The sequence below is a fragment of the Mytilus edulis genome, chromosome 6 (genome assembly GCF_963676685.1).
Source record: "Mytilus edulis chromosome 6, xbMytEdul2.2, whole genome shotgun sequence".
NCBI classification, from domain to species: Eukaryota; Metazoa; Mollusca; class Bivalvia; order Mytilida; family Mytilidae; genus Mytilus; species Mytilus edulis.
The window spans coordinates 4,203,105-4,220,282 of NC_092349.1; positions in this window are offsets into that span (position 1 = coordinate 4,203,105).

Here is a 17,178-nt window from a genome sequence, read left to right on the forward strand (position 1 = left end):
GAAAGTCTGAAAAAAAGTATTTAAAAAGAAAATTGATAGTTACCCACACTTTCAACTTCAACTCAAATATAAATAAGGAGATGTGGAATGATTACCAATGAGACAACTGTCCACAAAAGACCAAAATGATACACACATTTTTTTTGTATATAGATTAGACCGTTGGTTTTCCCGTTTGAATGGTTTTACACTAGTAATTTTGGGGCCCTTTATAGCTTGTTGTTCGGTGTGAGCCAAGGCTCCGTGTTGAAGGCCGTTCTTTAACCTATAATGGTTTACTTTTTAAATTGTTACTTGGATGGAGAGTTGTCTCATTGGCACTCACACCACATCTTCCTATATCTATTTACAATTTTAAGGTCACCGTACGGCCTTCAACAATGAGCAAAGCCTTTACCGCATGGTGAGCTACAAAAGGCCCTGATATGACAATGTAAAACAATTCAAACGAGAAATCAACGGCCTTATTTATATATAAAAAATGAACGAAAAACAAATATGTAACACATAAACAAACAACAACCACTAAATTTCAGGCTCCTGACTTGGGACAGGCACAAAGAATTTATTAATTTCATTATTTGAACAAATATGATTTTAAAAAATTAATACAATATCAAAAACTTAATTATTATAGATAATAATAGAAAATAAGGTTACAGAATATGATGAATTTACTCCAGTCGAGTATGGAGATGCTGCTTCTCATCTCCTGCACATTGATTAAGACTTTGTATTCTCTTACATGTTGTATTACTGTGTGAGTGCTATAAATACATTTAAATTTAAACATAAATTAAGTATACTTTTGGGGCTTTCATTTATTGCTTTGATTAAAGAATGATTTATCATTGATATTTCAAATGATATTGTTTACTTGTATATGTTATTGTAAATAATTGGAATTACTTGTGCATGCGATTGTAGCTATGAATTCATATTGTGCATTTGAATATTATTTACATAAACTGTGCCGTTGAAATTATTAAATGAAATATAAGATTGTGATATAAATTTTTATTTTTCTTTATTTTCTACAAGAATTACCTGCATTTACCTTGATTCATAAGATAATCCTACAACATAATCCTACATAATCCCATTGTTTACACAAAAATTCTGGGAACTCCTACATAAAATTTTACTATTTTACCTATAAATTTCAAAATGTAGGAATAGCCAGAATGAAGGTAGATTTTTTTTAATTTAATCTCCCCACCGAACACACACCTAAATAATATATCATTGGAAAGAGGAAATATTGTACTATGATAATATGCCTGTCGTCAAGACTTAATATCGTCACATTTTTTTTAAATTGAGGTCAAAGGTCATATGTAAAAATCTGTAAAAAATTGGGAGGGTTTCAATTTTGACATTTTTTTCTATTTCTAAACTACATAAATACAAATGATACTGTTTTGGCTTAATTAATGTTGGTTATTATACATTAACCTTAATCATTGAGATTTATTTTATGAAAACACCCTTATAACGACGTTTTATAAACAAAACTTTAAAAATTAAGTTTTCAACCTATAAAATGTTTAGAGCACCTTAACCTTATGAAAACTTTTAATTTCAGGTAAACATCAAGTGTCATGCAGGGCAATACTTTAAAATTATTTTTTTAACTATCATATTGGGTGAGGTATGGAATCAAAGCAATAGAGCACTACAGTCAAATATGACCTCAAATTGAATTGCGGATACTTCAGGTTTTATTACAGACTACTCGTTGCTTTTGGTTTTTTTTCACAATTATTACTGCTTCCATATAGTATTATCTGTTATTGTGTATTTTACTCTGGTTAATATCTATTACATTATAAGTTTTGTACCTATATCCCCCCTTTTTTTCCTTGCAACGTACCACAAAACCAAAAAAAGTATTCCATATAAAAAAAGAAGATGTGATATGATGGCAAATGATGTAACCCTCTAAATGAGACATAAATTACCAATACGTCCCATACGGGCTTCAACAATTTGAAAAAGGGGGGTTGAAACTCTCCCATATACAACTAGTCATTAAAACGACTTTTTAGAAAAATGTGACCGTACGAAATTCTGACGACAGGGCAAAATCTAAAGAAGACATATTTGTCTTTAAGTTAAGACCATTTTTAGCCGTGTGTTATTTGGGGAGATTAAACTCGCGATCTAGACGACTTTTTACACTTCTGTCACCGCACTATAATAAACGCATATTAAACATCGAATATTGATGTGACTTGTGTACCATTATATATGACTTTGGCCCCAGTTCGTCAAAATCTTGAATATTCTCGTATGAATTTTAATTAAACGCGTGACCCACTCAGATTTCTAGGTCGTGAACAAGCTTTCCCTGAAATAATTATGATTCGGGAATCGTTATACATGTTTCACTAACTTGGTATGTCTATGTAATGAAATTACTAATATTTTCATAGATTTAAATCCTGTCCGAAATTCTTCTACCAACTCAGTTTATTCGATACATGGATGTAAAAATGATAACTACATTCGTCTTGTATTTGCGTTATTTCCACTTAAATCCGAGGAATTTTACACGAAATTGTTGGATCGGCTTATTGATGTGTGTACTGCCCGAAGAATAACTCTGCAGCCCGAGGTAGTTCATAATGACTTTGAATGTGTAGTGCATACTGCTGTTACGAAAACACAAATAGTGCCGAGTCTGTTCATGCCCATTGAACGAGCAGTTTTACGCTAGCCATCTTAACATTTTTTGTTTTTTCGAAGTGTTATTGAAACTGCAAACAACATCTTACATAAAAATGAAAACTCTAACTGTAAAATCACCCGTTTGGAAATCTGAAAAGGAGAAGATGGACTTCCTTCTTGAACAAAATACAAAACTTGTAAACGGTGAATGTACTACTGTGGACTTTGTACGGGGTCGGCGTTTTGGCTAGAAATATTCTGCCAGAACTGACTTATGAACTCAAATTAAGATATTTCTGATTAGTGCTGACTTTTGAACATATTATGTTTTCATAGATTTAAGGTAGCGCAAAACAAAGATTTTTTTAACTTCCAATCACTAACCTTTGGAATGCTTAAACTTTTTTATGAATGCATAGAAAATAATAAAAGAGGTATACATAGATAGATAAGAGATTAATCTTTTAAATGAATGCAATATTTTTATTATGCATTATGCAAGGTTGCAAGCCATTTGACCTTGAAAAAGTCAACCGGAAGTGACCTTGTGTTGTCACGGAGTAGAAGTTCCTTCATAAAATATTCCAAAAGGAAAATATATTCTGGAATATTATTTCCACAGGAATAAATATTACAGAATATTATTTCCACAGGAATAAATATTACAGAGTATTATTTCCACAGGAATAAATATCACAGAATATGTTCCTAACGCAATAAATGGTATAGAATATTAGTTTCAACAGGAATAGATATTGTGACAATGTTTATAACAAAGTTTCCATTGCCATATTTTGTACTTATTTAGTATAAAGAGTACGACAAATTTATTTTTATATTAAAATTAGTTTTTAATTTTTCTTGACATCATATTCGTTTCAAAGATCACACAATTTACAGTACCTGACTACACGTTTACAGTTTACACCTTGTGTCAAGCTCTTTCAAATGTAATCCATGCAAGTTGGCATATTTTAGAAGATCAAATTTTTTTTTAAAACTATTTTTTCTGTATTGAAAATTTATCATACGTAGCATTGAATTCAATTTTTCAAATACTTGCAGATAGTGAAAAAATTACCTGGTCAAGCTTCTGATGAATATCCAAAAGATTTGTTGAATATTGGTTGCATAAAGCTTCGTCAAGCGGTCTTCTGAGCATTACTTCAAGATTATCTTGTTTTGAGCTATCAAGTTGTAATACAGTACTTGTCAGATCTTTCCAGATGGATTTTAATTCGGTTTCAGTTATTGACATTGTTGTGTTGTGACTAGTGTAATCGTTTTTAAACTGACACAAAGTCGTAACTGATGTGAGTTCGGCATGCGACAAATTACAGCAGTTTTTTAAAATTATACCCAGCAATGTTATGTCGAGATCATTAAGATTTATATTTGATGCAGTATATTTGCAATGACAATTATGAATACGATTTCCTGGCTTTTCATGATACAGTAGGTTCCACTGTGAATAAATCAATGGCAGGCGAGATGTGTTTATACAATTCACACTATTTACACAACACTGAGCGTTCCTATGTCGAAGGTGAAATAATATGTGTAAAACTGGTTGAGTGTTGAGAAAATCACTTAGACACCCTATGCCTCTAGTCGTATAATCATCTTCTAATAGTTTCCTAAACAACGGAGCGATGATTTCAGAAAACACTGATGCTAGGATGAAAAATCTGCGCGTATCTTCTCTGTCCATGGTCCTATTAAATATCAATAATAAAAATAGTATTAAATGAATGTTGACAATGCTGTGAATATTGCTGTTGTGTATTTCACAAATATATCACCTTTTGTTTGAAATATAACGTATTTTTGAAAATAATAATTCACATCCATTTTTTTATGCGCTGTTTTAACATTATACATGTTCATGATTATTTAACGATATATGTCTATGAATCGTCTATGTGTGCCGCATCCCTGGGGTGGTGTTCTCGAAACTATCCTAAGATTCGTCCTAAGACACATCTTAGACCAATTTTAGGATGGACTTAGGATCAACTTAGGACACACTTATGTTGTTTCTCGAAGCTATCTCAGACGAATCTTATGTTAGGACGTCCTAAACATATCCTAAGTCGAAATTTTAAATCGTTAAAGTAAGGCCGTGTTCACACCAAACGCCGTGTAGAGTAAACATGTTTACAATTAGTTTAGTGTAGTGTACACTGGTTTCACATTACATTTGTTCACATATATACACCTTGTTTAGCTACCTGTACATAAGATTTGTTCCCACTTGTAAACTATATGTCATTTAAATGTTTATTACGTAGAACTGAATTCAAAATTTTTGGACAATTTTTCTTGCAGTAAGGGAACAACCATTTGACTTCAAAAGGAGGGTGGGGATGGGAATGGAAATATTCCAATCCTCAATTTGATAAAAAAAAAAAAAATGGTCATACAGATGATAAAAAAATTATTCTGAATCTAGAGTTTCCCCATACGTTATAGTGTTAAATATTGGAAAAAAAGTATTTGATCACCAGCATCGAAAACAAAAGGAATAAAAACTTACGCGCGAAAAAAAATCTGACTAAGATAAAAAAAATAACCCTCCCCATTTTTTTAAAGTTAAGTGGTTGCTACTTTATGAAAGCCATTTTTATCATTTGCAGTAGTTTGGATATACTAGAGGTGTCTCGATAACGCATTAGAAAACGTTAGCTGCAGCAGCGTGCTTACAGCCGAAAAAAAGGATTGAGATATTAGGGATCACTACATTCTTATCTTTTCTGTTCGTTTCAAATGGTATTTCTTCTCCAAGGAGTATTTGGTAAAGGAATAGGGTAACGTTTTTTTTTTAATTCATTTTACGTGTTATTTAACGGATCTGAGATACTAGACAAACATATCATTTACCTCACACTTTTTTTAGTCATGCATTTATGCGTGAATCGTTTTTTGAGTAAAGACCAGTGGCGAATATTTCTGTGTACGTGAAGTCGATTCGAGAGGACCTTTTCAAATGAATTAGGCAGCAACTTTTTACTTCATTTTTGTGGAGGGGGAGGGGGCGTGAGCTATTGATTTTTTCAGGACAAATTTTGGTGACAAGTCGAAATCAATTTTAGCATTATATATAGTGGCACCTGAGGGTGAAACAAACAATTTTTTTTTCAGGGCCAAAAACTGAAAACATTTTTTGTTTCCAAAACAAAATCCATAGCTTACTACCCCACCCCCTTGCCTTTAAATTTTAAACTCAACTATAATAGCCCCCCCCCCGAAAATCAATTGGTTGCTGCCTTATGGGTTCGGCAATGATGCTACTTTGAGTCTTGATAAAGAACGTTAATTTTTTTTTAACAAAAACAAATCTGTAAAATTTAGACAACTAGTAATTATCAAAAATATCATTTTTACTCAAAAATAGTTTCATCCTTAAATATATACACGATAAGACTAATGTCCTAAATGCCTAGTTTTGTGTACACTTAACCTACACAAGGCCTACATTGACTATCGACTGTGTGTAGATAAAACATGATTTAAACTACTTGTAAACATTGAGTTTTATGAATGGGAACGCAATTGTGTTTAGTTTACGTGTGAGTTACACTAACACAACACCGAATTTAGGTCAATGTGAACACGGCCTAATTTGTTGATAAAACATTTATTAATGACGAAATTATTTAATAAAATTGTTTACGAATTTTATAATACCTTCTACAGAATTTAATGCATAATTACCAATGTAATTATATCAAAAATGATTGTTATTTAAACTGGGAAACAATTTGTTTTGAAATGAGAATTAAATTTGTAGCGTAATCGTATCGTGAAACACGAAGTTCAAAGTTTAAAATTATGCACAATTTCTTTATATACGAGTCAATAACCGATGGTGCGATTCATTTCATGTTCATTTTTACGAAAAATAATGAGCAAAAAGCTAAATCCAAACTTTATTACACTAGGATGAAGATAGGATGCTCTTAAGACACCTTATTGGGTGTCCTAAAGTTAGGACTAAAAATGAGATATATCATAAGTTGAGAGAGCTTCGAGAACACGACTTAGGACAAAGACTTGTCATAAGATAGACTTAGGACACGTCCTAACCCTAAGATAGCTTCGAGAACACCACCCTATTTAACTTCCTGAAGCTAGCACTTTGTATGTTTGGCCATGTTGATGTCTGTTTATCAAACTTCTGATTTGTTTTCCTCTTCGGGATTTTCTTTAACTTTTTTATTAGGATTACCTAAATTATCCAATTTAAAACAATGAAAAGAAAGGAAAATATTTTCTGAATGTCCTTGTCGTAATAAGTATCAATACTACATTTAAGTAAACGAAAATATAGATATAAGAACTAGAGGCTCTGAAGAGCCTGTGTCGCTCACCTTGGTATATGTGAACAAAGGAAGCAGACAGTTCATGACAAAATTGTGTTTAGGTGATTGTGATGTGTTTGTACATCTTACTTTACTGAACATTCTTGCTGCTTACAATTATCTCTATCTATAATGAACTTGTCTGTGTAATTTCAGTGGAAAATTTTAGAAAAAATTTACAAATTTTAAGAAAATTGTTAAATATTGATTATCATGATTATAAAGGACAATAACTTCTTAGGGGGTCAAGTGAACATTTTGGTCATATTGACTTATTTTTGAGTCTTAAATTGCTGTACATTATTGCTGTTTACAGTTTATCTCTATCTATAATAATATTCAAGATAATAACCCAAAACAGCAAAATTTCCTTAAAATTACCAATTTAGGGGCAGCAACCTAACAACGAGTTGTCCGATTTTGATTTTTGATTTTGAGTTATGAGCCAAAAACTGCATTTTACCCCTATGTTCTATTTTTAGCCATAGCGGTCATCTTGGTTGGTTTGCCCGGTCACAAAACACCATTATATAAACTAGATAGCCTAATAATGATTCTGGCTATGTTTGGTAAAATTTGGAATTGTAGTTTCAGAATAGAAGATTTTTAGTAAAAGTTAACTTAGATTTACGAAAAATGGTTAAAAATTGACCATAAAGGGCAATAACTCTTTAAGGGGTCAACTGACCATTTTGGTCATGTTGACTTATTTGTAAATCTTACTTTGCTGAACATTATTGCTGTTTTACAGTTTATCTCCATCTATAATAATATTCAAGATAATAACCAAAAACAGTAAAATTTCCTTAAAATTACCAATTTAGGGGCAGCAACCCAACAATGGGTTATCTGATTCATCTGAAAATTTCAGGGCAGATACATCTTGACCTGATAAACAATTTTACCCCATGTCAGATTTGCTCTAAATGCTTTGGTTTTTGAGTTATAAGCCAAAAACTGCATTTTACCCCTATGTTCTATTTTTAGCCGTAGCGGCCATCTTGGTTAGTTTGCCCGGTCACAAAACACAAATTTTTAACTAGCTAGCCTAATAATGATTCTGGCTATATTTGGTAAAATTTGGCCCAGTAGTTTCAGAGAAGAAGATTTTTGTAAAAGTTAACTAAGATTTACGAAAAATGGTTAACAATTGACTATAAAGGGCAATAACCCCTAAAGGGGTCAACTGACCCCCCTAAAGGGGTCAACTGACCATTTTGGTCATGTTGACTTATTTGTAAATCTTAATTTGCTGAACATTATTGCTGTTTACAGTTTATCTCCATCTATAATAATATTCAAGATAATAACCAAAAACAGTAAAATTTCCGTAAAATTACCAATTTAGGGGCAGCAACCCAACAATGGGTTGTCTGATTCATCTGAAAATTTCAGGGCAGATAGATCTTGACCTGATTAACATTTTACCCCATGTCAGATTTGCTCTAAATGCTTTGGTTTTTGAGTTATAAGCCAAAAACTGCATTTTACCCCTATGTTCGATTTTTAGCCATGGCGGCCATCTTGGTTGGTTGGCCGGGTAAAAAAACACAAATTTTAAACTAGATACATCAATGATGATTGTGGCCAAGTTTGGTTTAATTTGGCCCAGTAGTTTCAGAGAAGAAGATTTTTGTAAAAGTTAACGACAGACGACGGACGACGGACGACGGACGCCAGACGACGGTCGCCAAGTGATGAGAAAAGCTCACTGAGCCCTTCGGGCCCGGTGAGCTAAAAAATGGTTTGAGTGCTAATGAGTCAAATCTCCATCCAAGTCCCAATTTATAAAAGTAAACCATTATAGGTCAAAGTACGGTCTTCAACATGGAGCCTTTGCTCACACCGAACAGCAAGGTATAAAGGTCCATAAAAATAACTAGTGTATAACCACTCAAACGGGAAAACCAATCTATAAAACCAAGTTGCTTTCTTTAAAAAAAGAAAAGCAATACATGAACCTAAGACCGCTGACTACCGTGTTGTCACAGAATAGAAGTTCCTTCATAATATAAGTTCCAAAAGGAAGAAATATTATGGAATATTATGTCCACAAGAACAAATATTACAGTAAATGTTCCTAAAGGAATAAATGGTATAGAATATTTGTTCCAACAGGAAAAGATATTTTGACGATGTTTATAACAAAGTTTCCATTGGAACTTCTGTTAGGTGGAACAAATATAAGTTTACAGTTTCACCAACAGATTGTTGCTGAATTTGTGTTTGCTTTTGTATTGAAATAACTGACTGTAAATAAAAGATGCTAGTTGAAAGTATATGTTTACAGCTTTTATTTGAATGGGCCGATTTGAATAGTCATTTTGAAGCTCAATTATTTTATTTATTACTTGGGAATGTGCATAATTTTTCCAATTATAAGCATTTGGTAAATTGTCATTTCTCCTAATCGGATGACTTATGCAAATTGCACAAACCTATCGCAGTATAAATTTATGCTCTCACTTTGCTTTATAATCTGGAATTCTAGATGCATTTATTTTATATATCATATCTTTATATTTTGTTTCCTACATAAATGCCTTTATGACCAACTCGTATTTGAAGCTGTCTTTACTCATGGTAGATGTTTTATGCGGTGAAACCTGTGACATACAATTGATTGGGACCTCTTGTGAAGAGACTTATCTCATAAAACATCTCAAATTTTAAGGATTTCCTGATTTTACTTTTTAAATCAATTCAAATATTATACAGGGAAACTTAGTTTTGCTGAAGAATTTCTTAGTTCAGAAGTTTATAACTACCTATATACACTTTCAAAATAACCAATTTATAGAAAAAGGTATGTAGTTAAATACCAGAATTAATGTACACCAGACACGAGTTAAGTCTGAAAAAAAGCATCAGTGACGCTCTAATGAAAAAAGTTAAAAGGCAAAATACATTACAAAGTTAAGGAATCTATTCTTTGGGTAGACAATCCTTAACTTTTCGAAAATGTCAAAGTTTATAATAGGACAGTGACTCAAAAAAGAAACAAAAGAGAAACGTCTCGAGGTCAGAATACCGTAAGTTATGATGACTGTGCTTGGAAGTCACATGCAAAGGTCTTTCTGCCATGTTCTGAATTTAGATAACAAAAACGAAATTAAGCTTTCACGAGTGAACTTAATAGTATTGCATGCAAGTAGTATTTTAGCGCACGATAGTAAATAGAAAGCATCTCACTGATACTCAGGAAAAGAATACGCCTTTGCGTTATCACATATCTTAATAACATAGTTGAATTCGAATGTAAAACGGCCTACATTAAATGTTTTGACTTCGGATTCATTGACATTGGCCCTTGACATGTGATCTATAAAGTGAACGAATCAAGACGTGTAGACTAGTTGTTCAACACAATGAACATAATTTTTAAAATCGTACCATAGTAAAAATGTGTAGATGCTATAAGGTTAAACTTTGAAAAATTGAATCACAATTTTACAATAAACTAACGTTCCTGTCAGTAATCTTTTCCAAATTCTTTTAAATATATACTATATAATATCAATAAACACGAACGTCAAATATTTGCGGATGGACATTGTATTTATCGAATGAATCTAAATCATAATATTTCACATATATATCTAATATAAATACCAGAATGTTCTCCACGTAAGTCTATGATGAAATACACTGTCAGTATCCCGTGGTTAAATCTTCAAACATAATTAGTTTACATGTTATCGAGACAACGTTATAATTGACCCAGATACACACAGTATACAGTGGTCGTTTTAAAACAAACTATAATTGCTTCGTCAAGGGCCAGCAAGGGACCATACCAAAGACGTAGATAACAACCTGTTTAGATCTGTATAAATGACTGAAAAATTTCGAGACGTTCCGAGAAATTTATTCTGACTTCCGGCCGAGAGATATCGAGTGGCCCATAAACACATCCAAAACTCACCAATATATAAGCATGAACCCCTCAGGGGGTTCATGCAAAAAACGAGAAACACGTATGAACCTCATAAAAAAACGAAAACCACTGAACATCAGATTCCGGACTTAGGACAGGTGCAAACAATTGCAGCGGGTTTAAACCTTATAATGGTAGCAAACGTTCACACTTATTTAATTAATAGTGTAACATAACAACATAGAAAGACACACTTTGAAATATCATTTACAAGAGGCTGTCAGAGTGATAGCAAATCGAATTTTCCTGCAGAGCTAAAACCCTGAACAGTTTAGCAAGTATGCAGACGAAAATTAGCTCTCAGTTTTTGCAGTTTTATGACAAATTTAGGAAGACACTGTCTATGAATTTAGTATTATACGTCCATCTAAATGAAGTCTGTTTGATCTCCATTTAGATGGACGTGTTTAAAAAAAAATAATACAGTAGAAACAAAGCAATTTTAGGGAGGGGGGTCAAAGATTGGAAAGAGAAACGTACTTTCTGTTTATTCAACATTAAAATTAGGTAATCTTCCTCGGTTTATCTTTCTCTTTTAAAGCATACCATTGAGGGAAAGAATTTCAAAAGCTCAATAAAAGTTATGATTTTTTTTCATACAAAGACTTGAAAGTACACAATTTGTCAAAGTCTTAATCGTCACTTATTAAATAAAAAATGGGAATTGATTTGACAAATCTACCATTAAATCGCAATTTTTACAGTAAGTCTAAATAAAAAAAAAAGTTATAAATTTAAAACTTACCCAAGTCGTATTTCCCCCCTTTCTTTACCCTACAAGCCTATAAGAAACTTTCATAGGATCCGTGGATTGCGAAACAGAAAAATTAATCTGTCACTTCAATTATAATTGTGAGATGAGACTTATTCTAATATGACGTGCTTCTTTCGCTGTGGAGCTCATTCCAATAGAAATCATCAATTCACGAAGTTTCTTCCCGAAACGGGCGTATAAGAAAAGAAATTTTCAAATTTTCTGACATTAACTCCAATCATTTTGGGCAGTTTTCAAGAAACGTTGGTCTCTTGTTTATATTTTTTGAAACAAGCTCCCTTTTGTTTTATTTTGAATTTAGATTTGACATTGCGGAGTTATGGAATTATGTTAGTTCAATCAAAGCGCTGTAAGCACTGTAGGCAGTTAACCAAAAATCAAGACAAACATAATTATAAAAACTGTGGCAATGTTGCTCCAACTTTTTTTTAAAGATTTAAAAGAACAAACATTACGGATGGTCATGAGTCTTTCATGAGTCAGCAGTGGTACAAGTTTGCAATGATTGCAGTTCTTCTAGTTGAGCGTAATTGGTACGTTTTAGTTGACTGTTAGTAGTTCAAGTTGACTTTAGTACGAGCTTGTAAACGTATAAATAGACTTGCTTCCCTGGAAAGAAAACTGAGTTTGTGTTTAACAGTACAAAAGTTATGAGACAAAAATCAGACAATTGTTTACTACTACAGGGATCAATAGTGAGGTCTGACTGACCTGTCCATAGTAAATGTAAATGACTCCCACCTTCACCCCAAGTCCATGATGTCTAAGTTTGAAATAAAATGAAAGGTGTTAGGGTCTAGCAAAGTGATATGCATATGTGTCGCCTATGAGATTGACCTTGTATGTCATTCAATCTTTTTGAAATGAAAAAAAGGAAAGAATATGGTTTAGGTGTTGGTATCTAAATCTTTTACAAGTTCTCAAAATACACACAAGAGGGTGTGGGGTGACCCTAGGGACTACCCCTACTTTACATTTGATTTTTTATATTGTTCCATACATGAATATATATGGATATTGGTAGGGATCTCGACGGTTATCAAGTTTGAAACAGGAGAGGTGGGGTCCCCAGTGACTTCCCTTATGTTTCATTTGATTTGTTATATTGTCCAATATAGAAGATATATGGTTGAGGGGTGGGGATCTCATTTGTTTTTAAGTTTCAAACAGGAGTGGGTAGGGTGACCCTAAGGACGCTCCCTATATTTCATTTGATTAGTTCTCATACATGAATATATATGGTTTAATTTAAAGGTGGGGATCTTGACTGTTTCCAATTTCACAATCAGATGACTTCATGGACTCCCCCTATATTTTATTTAATTTAGAGTTGAGGATCCCAACTGTTTCAAAGTTCTTAAACATAAGGGGTAGGGTGACCACAGGGACTTCCCCTATATTTCATTTGATTTGTTATATAGTCTTATACATGAGTATATATGGATAAGGGGTGATGATCTCAAATTTGAACATGAAGGTGTACAGTGACCATAGGGACCCCCTTATAATTTATTTGATTTGTAATATTGTCCCATACATAAATATATATTGATTAAGGTTGTGGATCTCGACCGTTATAAATTCTCAAACAGAAAGGGGTAGAGTGGCCCCACGAACTCCACCTATATTTCATAGGATTTGTTATATTGACCCATACAGGAATATATATTGTTTAGGGGTGTGGATCTTGACTGTTACCAAGTTTTGGTAATTTTGGTTTCTTGTGGATAGTTGTCTTATTGCCAATCATACCACATCTTTTTTTTATATAAGAAACTTCCAGCTATTTTAACTGACCTATCAAAATTGAGAAGAAAAAAATACCCCTTGAAATTGCAGTAATATGTTTAACTTGAAAAGCATTTGACATGCAATACTTATTCCTGATAAAAAAAAATTATACTGTTACCAGAAACATATATATTGTTAGATAAACTGTTCCCAGCTGTCACTTGTATTGAATTTTGACATTAAAATTGGTGTACAAAATATTTTCTGTTTTTTCTTTTTTTAAAACAATTTTGGCTTCAATTCTAGTGTTTATATTTATTGACCATACATAGCTGTATTTTGTCACCTGTCTGGATTTTTTTTAAGTTAAAAGCCCCAAAAACCCGGGATTACCCTTATCCGCTTCCTGAATCGGATCCGGTATTGTAATCTCGCGGCAGCCATTTTATTTACAATGTTGTTTTGGACAGAAAGTGAGATACGATTTTACTCGGATTTACACATTATTTTTCGGCCATTTTCTGTATAAAGCTAGCGGTTGAACAAATTAAGCATCGCTGTTATGAATAGTAATGATGAAAATAAGTTTGAGATCGTTTTTTAGGAAACTTTGGTAAAAATGTTTGCAAAGTTATTTTTTTAATTTTCTTTAAAGGTCCGTCGGGCGTAGCTAGTAATTAAGTAGAAAGTCCGACTGCAAAAGTGGGAGGTCAAAGACCCCAGACCAGAGCTTATTTGAACCCCTGTGTCCAAATTAAAAAGATACGAAAATTTCGTCTTCTAACTCAAAATTGCCGCCAACAGCGTGATCAGTTGAACTTATATACGTAGTTGACTACGTATTGACGACAAACAATATTCCTACGAGTTTTGCAATTTGGGAAATCTAAACTACTTGTTTTTAGAGATTTTCGGCGATTAAATATTTCATACATTTATTCTTTGACATCTTAGCCAAAAGCTCAGGGGATACATAACTACATAAGGATTCCTAATGTGCTCTACTTCCTATGTGCAACTTCAAAACTTTTGGGAAAATCGACGATCATTTAAGGTTTTTCTGGTCATATTTTTTGTAATCCAGAATGAAAAGAATGAAAAAGCTGTCCAAAAAGTTATAAATAATATAGTAGACAGCTAGATGGTAACAATGGCACGTAGTTCAGCATTTATTGGGTAGCACACAAATCCAGGGTGCTCGCATAAGGCAGCTTAACTGCATAAAAACCATGACCCCACTTTAGGTTGCCTGCACTAAAATGCATTGATGTGCTGAATAAAATTGTTCATTGTAAAGAGCATGGCATGATTTCAGGTCAGTTAAAGTAATGAATCCGTGTTGTTTGAAATACGTCTGTATTCTGCTGAGGTAGCAGGTACCAGTTTTGGTGTACCAGAACAGAAATTTTGTTATAGTAAAGCATTGAGGTATATAATTGCATCATGTGGACTAAAAAAATAATTGAATGTAGAAATTTTGTTATAGTAAAGCATTGAGGTATATAATTGCATCATGTGGACTAAAAAAATAATTGAATGTAAATTCTAGGCTAGTATACTACACAAGTAAGTAGTTGCATACACAGGTTGGGGATTTCCTTCACACATGGGTCCAATCAGATGTCAAAATTGTGGTCTCCTCACTTGACGGCATCCAATCAAAGTAGTGAAAATATTCATTTTTTTGTAAACAAAAATATCTTGAGATTTTGATGGTAAGGATAGGTTCGGACAATGCTCTAATTCACTAAATATCCTTTATCTCTTGAATTTTGCCTAAAATTCTTGTCGGCTTTTAGCAGGATTCTGCAGGTGAGCAATAGATTGGTATCAGAGCATCACATTTTTTGCCTTATTTACAATGCATTTATAAATTTTTAAATCTCCATGCTGGACAGACACCCACATTTAAAGGTTTTCTATATATTTACATAAGCACGCACACATCTTGGTTCCTTGAAACCATACATTTTATTTGTATATAAGCTTGAATGAATTTTCAAGAAAATAAAATCATAAATCCATGAAATTCTAAAGATTTATTGTAAAATAACTGGTTTCTGCCACCTGACGATAGTGATAAAAAAAAGACCGAGGAAATATGGAATTGTATGGAACGCCATAGCTGTCTTATGTGTCTTTTTTATTGCTTTTCTATTATAAGATGGTGCTTTTCTATTATAAGATGATGGTTTTCTATTATAAGATGATGGTTTTCTATTATAAGATGGTGGTTTTCTATTATAAGATGATGGTTTTCTATTATAAGATGGTGCTTTTCTATTATAAGATGATGGTTTTCTATTAAAAGATGATGGTTTTCTATTATAAGATGGTGCTTTTCTATTATAAGATGATGGTTTTCTATTATAAGATGGTGCTTTTCTATTATAAGATGGTGCTTTTCTATTATAAGATGGTGGTTTTCTATTATACGAAGGTGGTTTTCTATTATAAGATGGTGGTTTTCTATTATAAGATGGTGCTTTTCTATTATAAGATGGTGGTTTTCTATTATAAGGTGCTTTTCTATTATAAGGTGCTTTTCTTTTATAAGGTGTTTTTTTATTATAAGGTGGTTTTCTATTATAAGGTGCTTTTCTATTATAAGGTGCTTTTCTATTATAAGGTGCTTTTTTATTATAAGGTGGTTTTCTATTATAAGGTGCTTTTTTATTATAAGGTGCTTTTGTATTATGTGATGGTGGTTCCCGTGATTTACCGGGAGTGTGGGGAAGCACTAATGACAGGACGATTGCCCGGATAGTGACAGGACGGTTGACCGGACGAGATATAAATAGTCATAACTTTTTTGTTATTCGGTAGATTGGTTTAATATTTGTAGACCTCAAAGATATTAAAATATATAACTTATGAAAATCAAACAAAAAAAGTGAAAAAAAAATATTTTTGAGCAAATAAAGTTGACCGGACGGTATTCACACTCGTCGTTATACGCTGTACATATATTCAACTTGTCGACAACAAGTGTTAATGTCTTTGACAATATTTGTCCAAGTAATTCAGGAATCTGTGAGATTTAAAAACAAATTATACGAAAATATAAATTTATAGTAAAAAAAAATATTTTTCTGCTAAAAAAGTTGACCGGACTGAATTCACATTCGCCGATGTGTTTAACAGAGACATATATGATACATGAAGAGATTTGCAACTCTATAATTGTATTTTAGGTCTTTGGTTTTAAATATATTAACATGATTTTCTTTCTTCACAGAAGGTTTACTGTCAGTAAGAAGTATCTGATGATCTTGACTGCCATTATCAGCATACCTAAGTCTTAGTAGATTTCGGTGTTTATACAACCTTTCTGTTTTGACTGAGGTATTTTTAACTTGGCTGGTGTTTTCAACTTGGCTGATGTCTTTAACCTGGCTGGTGTTTTGTTGTTTTTGGAGACTGAGGTTCCAAGGGAAAGGACACTCAAATAATGTGCCTCCTAAGAGTCCGAGAAGCTCTCGGGATGCACGATTTTGCGTATTTTTTCAAGGCTTCTGGGGGGTCTTGAGCGACCGCCAGACCCCTCACCGAATGGTGAATATATTTTGCCTCACTTTTAAATTTAAATATAGTGACAGACTAGTTAGTGACAGTGCAGTATTATACAAAAGTAACTTTGTGTTCGATGCCCGTCCTTTATTTTCTATTAAAGTGTCTGAACACGACTGAATGCAAGTTTACTC